This window comes from Micromys minutus (assembly GCF_963924665.1).
Source record: "Micromys minutus genome assembly, chromosome: 18".
In the NCBI taxonomy this organism is placed as follows: domain Eukaryota; kingdom Metazoa; phylum Chordata; class Mammalia; order Rodentia; family Muridae; genus Micromys; species Micromys minutus.
This window is the reverse complement of record NC_137953.1, coordinates 39,655,198-39,664,631: the sequence shown is the minus strand read 5'-3', so window position 1 is coordinate 39,664,631 and position 9,434 is coordinate 39,655,198.

The following is a 9,434-nucleotide window of genomic DNA, read 5'->3' as shown; positions in this document are numbered from 1 at the left end:
AACTGCCTCCGAGTCAGGAAGTGAGGCAGAAGACATCTCAAGTGTTTCAAACACACACATAAATCAAGATCAAAAGGACTCTAGGGTTGCGGTTGGGCATTTTATCTATGTATCAGGGTGGTCGAGATAGTGATCCTTCATTTATTTCCTTGTGTATCTGCAGTTTGAAATTTTTAAGCTGCAGGGCTTTGGGGGTTATTCTACATTAAAATAAGCAGGAAATAGAAGGGAGAGGAGCAGAAGGGCAGCCCTTAAGCCTGAGGCTTTGGAAAGTCAGGATTGCCTATGAACTAACTCCCTTTGAATCTTTACAAATAAAAATTTGAATGTCTCAACTCTTGGGAGGGGTAAATCCTGTAACTAACTCAGAGGTATGAGTAAGAAATAGCCATTAAAATTATGAGAGAGAGAGAAAAACAAGATAGCAAGAGACAATTATTTAGACACAGAGTTTACCTCATGTTTCAGGTAGGCTCAGTTCATGACAAGAACTTGGTAGATTTCTGTGTTACCTGTTAACTCCAGGGGCCTTTGTGAAGCTCAGGCCTCCCTGCCAGAGATAATAAGCTTTGATCCTGCTCCCAAGAGGATCATCAATGACTTGCCTACCCACAGCTGCTGCTGGTTCCAAATATGTAACTCATGCCTTAACAATGAAACATTTCACCAAAGAGTGGGGATAGTCTCACCACTAGCTCGTCCTGACCCCCATCCCCTAAAGGCATGTTAAGCGATCAATTAGTGGAGTAATTGCTGAAATGGGAGTCTGGGGAATGTACACTCCAAGCCAGGGCTAGGGCACAATCTAGTGTAAATTCAAGGGCACATCTGGTTGAGTTATGCACAAACTCTAAAGGCCAGACAGCAAAGCCCACTACTTCAGAAACTGAGGCACAGCCAAAGCTTTTGAATCTGAGAAGTAGGAGGAGATGTAGATAAAAAATTCCTTAACCACTTTCCAAAGTCACCAGCTTTTGGGAAAATGGATTCTCTCTCTCCCTCCCTCTCTGTTTTGTTGTTTTTGCTGTTTTCCTTCTTGTTTTTGTTTTGTTTGAGGCACTTTCTCTATGTAGCCCTGACTGTCCTTGGACTCTCTATAGACCAGGCTGGCCTGGAACCCAGAGATCCTCCTGCCTCTGCCTCCCAGATGCTGGGATTAAAGGTGTGCACCACCCCTGCCCAGATGGTACTTTTCATTCTTACTTGAAAACGATACTTTCCTGGTCTTTTATGGCAACGTCTACCTCTCCCAGAACCCCCTGATTTAATGGCCTACCTACATACCCATGAATAAACCTGTAATATCCATTCTGATCACCTCTCTATACATAAAGGCAGTTTTCAAACTGACAGCCATGTTCTGTCTTCAGCACATTCTAGTTCACCAACCCTGGAGCCTGATAATACGCTCCTATGTGTTGTATAATATTGTATAATATTATATAATATTGTATAATATTGCTCAACAGGTATCAGTCAACTCAGAAAGTGAAAGCAAAGACACTCTGGAGCTGCAGGCCCTCCTACCAGACTTTTTCTAATATCTTGCACAAAGTAGGTGCTCAAAACTGTTTGTGATGGTGATGACATTCTTTTAGCACACACATTTACAGCCTGAAAGAGGCTTTTATTCCTGACCACCAGATTAACCTTTGTATCTGCTGAGTTGTCACATGACAATAGAGACACTGAGTCTGGCTGTTAGAACACTTCTGCTTGGGAACAAGTGTCTGAGATGGGAGAAAGGTCACTCATTGTCAAAGATACTCAGTTGGCATAATATTTCAAAATGTGTTCACCTAGAACACCATGTCTACATTTTAAATAAAAATCTTGTAGTTTCCCAAATACTAACTATATCTCCAGCACATAAAATATAGAGTATTTTAATCTACCATGTCACCACATAGATGTTAATTGCAAAGTCTGAAATGGTCTTATCACCATCAGTTCTAGAACACAGAATGTATCTGTGTATAGCCACGCTGTGCTGTCTGACAATTATCACTGAGGTCTGGTTGTCACAGAAAAGATTCCTGGTTGTGTTGTCAGCCGGGAAAGGAACCACCAACCCACGAGTAAGAAAAAGCCTTGCTTGAAGTTTCTTGGAAGGTGCTGGTACTGTGACTTAAAGAGAAAGCTATCTTAATCAGCAGCATGTAATTCAAATTCTTAGGTGAGAATTTTTTTCTCCCCTCCCTCTAGTGACAATTTGAAACAAGAGATTTCCTAATCTAGCTCTCTCCATAGGAGGCTGCTTTGTGTTTTATTCAGTTATATCAGCAAGGAACTGCAACCGCTCTTCTTAAGTAGATATTTATTAGGTACTTTCTGTTTGTTTGTTTAGAATATGCTGTATTAGATTTGTTTCCTTTTCTCCCTTACATCAGATCATGAACATTTTGTTATTCTATAAAGGAAAGCTCCATGAATTATTTTTGTGGCTAGTGTTATGTGAGAGTCAGATAATTTCTATCACCATCTGTCATTGTTGGAGAGTAAAGCTCTTCCCCTTCTGTTGTGTCTAAAGTTTTCACCAAATTTCACTCTTACTGTAAAGCTCTGTGACCTTCAGCCCTGAGCACATAATTGGAGAAATATCAAAAAGTCAGATGTGCCTCTGCTCTTAGACTCATAACCCAGCAGGGAAAGCAGACAATAAATAAAATATGGGATGAGAAAAGACAATCTGCCATTCTGGTTGCTGACTTGTGAAAACCGCTAGACATGGCCTACTGCGTTAAAGTGCATTCTTTTCTTTTATTAGGTTCTTGATGTATGCTTATGTTTTATGATTGAGTATAATTTTTTTTTCAAAATACATACTAGGGATTTATCTTTCCTCTTCAGAACATGCCTGCCCATTTAGTGTCTTAATCTTATCCAGTCTTTTTACGATGTGATACTTAACATTTTCCCATTGACCAGCTAATATTTGTGTGTACTTTGATTTATTCCTTTAATTCGTATGAGTTTTAATCTACCTAGAGTGCATTGTTAAATTACTATATTTGCCGATTGTGCACTTCTAGCTGTTGTCTAATTTTACAGAACAACCACATTAATGGGAGACTCTGGAAGGTCTGGGTATAAGAATGTCGTGATCTTACCTGCTCTTCTGAGGGAGCCCATAGCTGTTAGACACAGATGCCTGTTCTGAGGCTGCTGTCTTCAGGGACGAGTTATGTGGGGAAATGCACATGCGACTTCAGAGAAAGTGAGTCTTTCTCACAGAAGTGTTTTGCTGAGATATGACAACACCACAGGAGGAGACTGTGAGAGGGAGGTTGACAAGTGAAACAGCAGCCGCTTCAGTGGGCAGAGCAGCTGCACTAGATCAGTGACAATCTGAAGCTCAAGGAGGACTGGGATGTAGCTGTAAATCCCAGCAGCAATGCCGCTCGATGGAAGTGAGTTCAGAGTGCCGGGGGCTGAGCCTAGGGAACTCCGTATTTTATAGAGGCTAGAACTGGACAGAAGTCATTCCAGCACTTTATGGATCAGATTCTAAGATACATGTATTTGTTTATACATTTAATTACAGGTAATTTATTTTAAGCATTATCTGAACATTTTAAACACTTAAATAAGTAGATATTCTTGACAAAAGAGTAATCAGTCTGGGGGATCGCTTTTAAGCATGAGGACCGGCACTTGATTCCTAGTGTACATTTAAGAAGCCAGGTATGGTGGCACACTGCCCTAATCCCTTTGGCATTGGACAGGGAGAGAGAGACAGGCTGATTCTGCTACTGATATCCTGTCTACAAAACAAAACAAAATGAACAAACTAAAAAAAAAAAAGCCAGATGATGCCTGACAAATGATCAGCAAGGTGTCTTCTGTCTTCCACAGGCATCTCTCTCTCTCTCTCTCTCTCTCTCTCTCTCTCTCTCTCTCTCTCTCTCACACACACACACACACACACACACACACACACACACACACACACACACACAAGAATATACACATACACATGAGCAAAGTCAGGGGCATGTAATGAGCAGTGATTGACAGGTCTAATTCCCTACACCCACTCTCTCTTTAGATAAAACTGCTTTCATTTTTTTTTTGTCTTTTTTGTCTCCATCCCAACCCCCTCCCCCTGCCTCTATGAGTGTGCTCCCCAACCCACTCACCCACTCCCTCCCGTCTGGGTTTGGTGGCTGTATACGGGCTGGATTCCCAGGTGGAGCAGTCTCTGGATGGCCTTTGCTTCAGTCTCTACTTCACACTTTGTCTCCTTATTTCCTCCTGTGATTGTTTTTGTTCCCTCTTCTCAGAAGGACTGAAGCATCTGAACATTAGTCTTCCTTCTTCTTGAGCTTCATGTGGTCTGTGAATTGTATTTTGGGTATTAACAAGCTTTGGGGCTAATATCCACTTATCAGTGAGTGTATACCGTGTGTGTGTGTGTGTGTGTGTGTGTGTGTGTGTGTGTGTGTGTGTGTGGTTTTTTTGTTTGTTTGTTTCTTTGTTTGTTCTGGGGGTTTTTTTTTTGTTTGGTTTGGTTTGGTTTTGTGTGTGTGTGTGTGTGTGTGTGTGTGAGAGAGAGAAAGAGAGAGAGAGAGAGAGAGAGAGAGAGAGAGAGAGAGAGAGAGAGAGAGAGAGAGAGAGAGAGAGATTGGGTTACCTCACTCAGGATGATATTTTCTAGTTCCATCCATTTGCCTAAGGATTTCATGAAGTCATTGCTTTTAATAGCCCAGTAGTACTACATTGTGTAAATGTACCACATTTTCTGTATTCATTCCTCTGCTGAAGGACATCTGGGGTTTTACCAGCTTCTGGCTATTATAAATAAGGCTGCTATGAACATGGTGGAGCATGTGTCCTTCTTATATGTTGGACTGTTTTCTAAAGCTTGGGCCTCAGGTAGTGCTATGTCCAATTTTCTGAGGAACTATCAGACTGATTTCCAGAGTGGTTGTACCAGCTTGCAATCCCACCAACAATGGAGGGTTGTCCCTCTTGCTCCACATCCTAGCCAGCATCTGCTGTGACTGCTTTCTAAAGCTTCTGCGTTTTCAGTTTCTGGTGGACTCCCTGCAAAGGTGATGGTTCTCCTTTATCACTGTCTTCAAAAAGTCATGAAATGCTTTCTAATTCAGGTGTGGTGATGCTTGCCTGGGAGCCTGCATTCAGGAAAGGGATCAGAGGGATCAGGAGCTCAAGGCCAGCCTCAGCTACTTAGAGGTTGAAGGCCAGGCTGGTTTACTTGATACAAGTTTGTGAAAAATAAAACGAGTCCAAACAGTGGGGGTGGGGTTTACAAAGATAAAACATCCGTGTTGTGACTGCAATAGAAAGAGAGTCAGAACTAAGGAGCACAGAGACCTGGCCTGTTCTGATCAAGATACCTACCGCCTGGATCAGAAACAGGGTACAAGCTGAACAAACATCAAACTTTCCCATGTTTACCGAGTTATTTGAAGTTAAAAAAAAAAAAAAAGTGTATCCATATGCAAAGACATATGTATCCACATTTTAGGGAAACTGAAAATGCTCACAGCCAAGGGAAATGACCAGGAGAGTGACTCCAAGGATGATTTTAAAATATCTGCTCTTTGGAGTACGGGCAGCCTATGATGAATACCTAAATAATTGTCAAACTAACTGTGTTCCTGCTCTAGGAATACTGTCTGTGGTCTGGCAATCATCTCTCTACCTCAACAGTTATTTTAATGAACAGCTTCTCCTTCTTGCCAAGGCATAACTGTGGCAAGAGAAACAGTGTATTGTTGTCTGTTGAATACTAGCTAAATTTCAGCAGATTTCAAAATGAGGGATTAACCTAGAAATTTTAGTATTGGCTCTAAGGTATTCAGGGGTGAAATGACATGAAATCAATGATTTGCTTTTATGTACCCAAGTACCACTTTCCCTCAAAAACAAAACAAAAACGAAACTGAAGATACCATGGTAACTAGATGATAAAGCTGTTATAATGTTTGGAGCTAGGTTACAATGCAGTCTATCCTGTCTTATTTGATTATTTCCATTAAACAAGTTTTTTTTATTGAACAACATTATTTTAAAAAACAAAGATAAACGTACAAATTTTAAGCATTTTTGCATAAAAGTATACGAATACATTTTTGGTAGAGAGATGGGCATTTCAGTAGTTAGAGCACATATTGCTCTTGCAGAGGATCCAGGTTTGTTTCCCAGTTCCCAAATGATGGCTTATGAGCATCTATAACTGTCGCTCCATGAGATCCCACATGCACTCTTTTGGCCTCGGCACTACACATTTGAACATTTTACATACATATAAACACATGCAAGCAAAACACTCATGTGTAAAAAAATAAAATAAATCTAAAAAAAAAAGAAAAATGTAAAAAAAAATATTACTTACTGAGAAGCCAGACTTTCCAGTGCTTTCCAGTGGGGCAGCCTCATCAATTACAGGGTAATCTAACATAACAATTTGGGTTCTCTTAGTGACAGGCTTAACTCAGTTTTAAGTAAGATGGTAGAATTTGTGTTGAGGTATTAAAATTCTCTCTCTTGACTGGAGGACCTCCAGCCTATGTGACCTTCTTGGTGTGACAGACTCTTGACTTCCCTCATCTTCTTGGTTATAGTTGTCTGCCTTTACAAAGGAGGAGCCTGCCTCATGGGGAATATGGGGGTCATGCTGTTCTAAATGAGTTCTGACCAACAGACCCTTCTGCTTTAGCTTTTCCCATCAGTGTTTCTAAGGTGCTGGAACCGGGGTGGATTCTCCTTATCACTTGGGAGTATGTTTACAAGAGACAAATTCCTCCCAAGCTAGAGGCTTAGGGACTTGAATGCAACCTGACAGGCAAGGTCGGATTCCTTCCTACACATCTTACTTCTGTGATCTTTGATTTTGTTTCTGGGCAGCAATGTCTATTACAGTTGTTTTTTTTTAACAACTAGTGGAACATCTATTGTGTGTCAGACATTAAGGGAAAGACCCCCCTTTTGTTCCTACTGATAGATAACATGGGGTCCCGTTAACAAATCACGATGGTTATTGAGGGACATGTGGGATGGATGCACTGAGGCAGAGCGGGACTTCTCCAGAGGGTGAGGAGGCTAAGAATGGAGACCAGATTGTATCCGACAACAAAGGGGTGAGACCCCAGGCCAAGGCAAGATTCCAAATTCTGGGGTGCTTCTTGGCTCACTGGAATCAGCGTTGTTCAGTTCTCATGCATTTCCACCCTGGAATATCACGGAAGTGACAAGTGGTGGAGAAGTGTGTAATGCTAGGTTCTAATAGAATCGCCATTGGCAACACAAGATCTCAACGCAGTCCCTCCAGGCAATGTAGCCATATGTTTGTAACTAAGGAGTCTAACAGGGAGCGAGGAAGGGCACAGTGGTAAACCATGATCGTCCGATTTACCTGGGAAAGCGCCCACCCAATCAGTGTTAGCTATGCCCCACCTCCAGGTCCAAGATACACTCGGTATTTTATGTTGTTCTATTCTGCTGGGAGCAAGGCCAACAAGCAGCTAGTCTGGAGAAGTGGCAAGTGACATGAGGAAGGGAGGACTGACCTACTGAGAGGCTTCGGGAGAGGATCAGATCACCTGGTTCACTGGCTTGTGACCAAGAACCTGCTCCTGGGCTCAGAATTTCAGCTGATGGTGACTTTACTGGTAACCTGTGCCTTCCTTTCCCTTGGATGGTTCTTGATTGCCTCCGGTGGAATCAAGATAAGCCTCCGATAAAAGTGGGCACTGAGTTCCCACAGGCTGAGAGGACCATCCCGCTGCCCGTTCAAGTCCCTGGGACAGTGAGGGCACAGGGGTGGGGAAGACAAAGAAAAGGTCATTAGTGGGCCACCTGCCAAAGCGCTGCCTCAGGAGGAAGCCTTGAGCCGAGGATAGGATTTCTCACTTCCAGTCTCCAGTCAGGCTGCTCTCTCTCTCCCTGAGTTCTTCTCAGAAGTAGGAATGATTGGGCCAGTGGAGAGAGGGAGAATGGAAGAGGAATGGGAAGCCATTGTAAATGGAAGATTCAGGAAGGAAGTTCAATTCCTTTCTCCTAAATCTGCCTAGTTACTCAGTGTCTTCGTTCCTCTCTTAGTCTCTTTATACCAGGCCTCCCCAGAGCTGTTTTAAGGGTACAAAGGGGTCCTGGGCACCGCTTTCCGATTTTACTGACAGTCTTCCACACAGATTTCACCTATAGTATCAATGAGGCGTCCCTCTGTATGTGTTTGATAGTGCTCGTGTACACTGTGTGATGGACAGCAGTCTGACGTGTCCCTCACCCTCTGCCTGCAGTCAGATCTCCAGCACTTATTTACCTCAGAACTAAGCGCTGGTCCCCAGTCCCCAGAAACCACTGTTCTCTGCTTCTGAGCGTTTACTGTCTCTGGGCTCCACATATCAGTGAAATCACACTGCATTTGTGTTGTATTAATTGTTAGGAGAAGGATGAAGAGAGTGGGGGGGGGGCGTTCGGCCCATGGAGGTGCGGCGAGGCCTGGGGGTAATCCCTTCACCCTCAGGGACCAGCCACACAACGGTATAGTACAGAATAGAGTTTACTCAGGTCATGGGAGAGTTAAGAGGGTAGTGGAGGCAGAGAGACAGAGAAGAGAGGAATAGAGGGAGAGAGAGGAGTAGAGGGGACGAGGAGGGAGAGGGGGGGAAGGGAAGGGGAAGAGGAGGGGTAGGGTGGGAGAGCAAGGCTGCAAGAGAGCAAGAGTTAAGAGAGAGAGAGAGCAGGGGTCAAGCAGCCCCCTTTATAGTGTCAGGTCACTGGGGCGGAGCATACCTGGCTACTGCCAGGCAATTGAGGGGTGGGGTTTACAGAATCCCAAAGCTAATAATGTCCTCCAGGTTCACCCATGCTGTCAGAATGGCAGGATTGCCTCCATCTGCAGCCAAACAGCACTCCATTAGATATGTGGTCCACGGTTTAGAAAAATCCATCTATTTGCTGATGCCGTAAGCTGCTTCCACGTTCTGGTTGTTGTAACTGATGCTTCAGTGAACAGGGGGTGTGGAAACCTCTTTGAGTCACTGATTTTATTTCCTTTGGGGTTAACTTTAGCACTGGAAAAAAGATTGTGAGATCATGTGACTATTTTGCTTCCCCCAAGGAAGAGGCTTCTAAGAAAGAAATAATAAAAAATATTTAACCTCTAAAAGGGGCTTTCTATAAAATATGGCACATTTTGGCGCAAAGTCATTGTATTTTAAAAATGATTACCATCTATTTCCAGGCATTGCTGTTCTTTCTTAACCTTGTTGGTTCAAAAATTTGTTCCGTTTCCTTATAGCTTTAATTGCTCAGAGTCGGTGAGAAGAGGTGGGACTTGAGTTAGTTTGGCAAAGGTATTCGTAGAAACCTGACTGAGCGCGTGAACATCAGGCATGAAGGTCGTGTGAAGATCCCACGGCTATGTGAGCGCTGCTGAAAACCACGGCCCGCTGCTGTCAGCT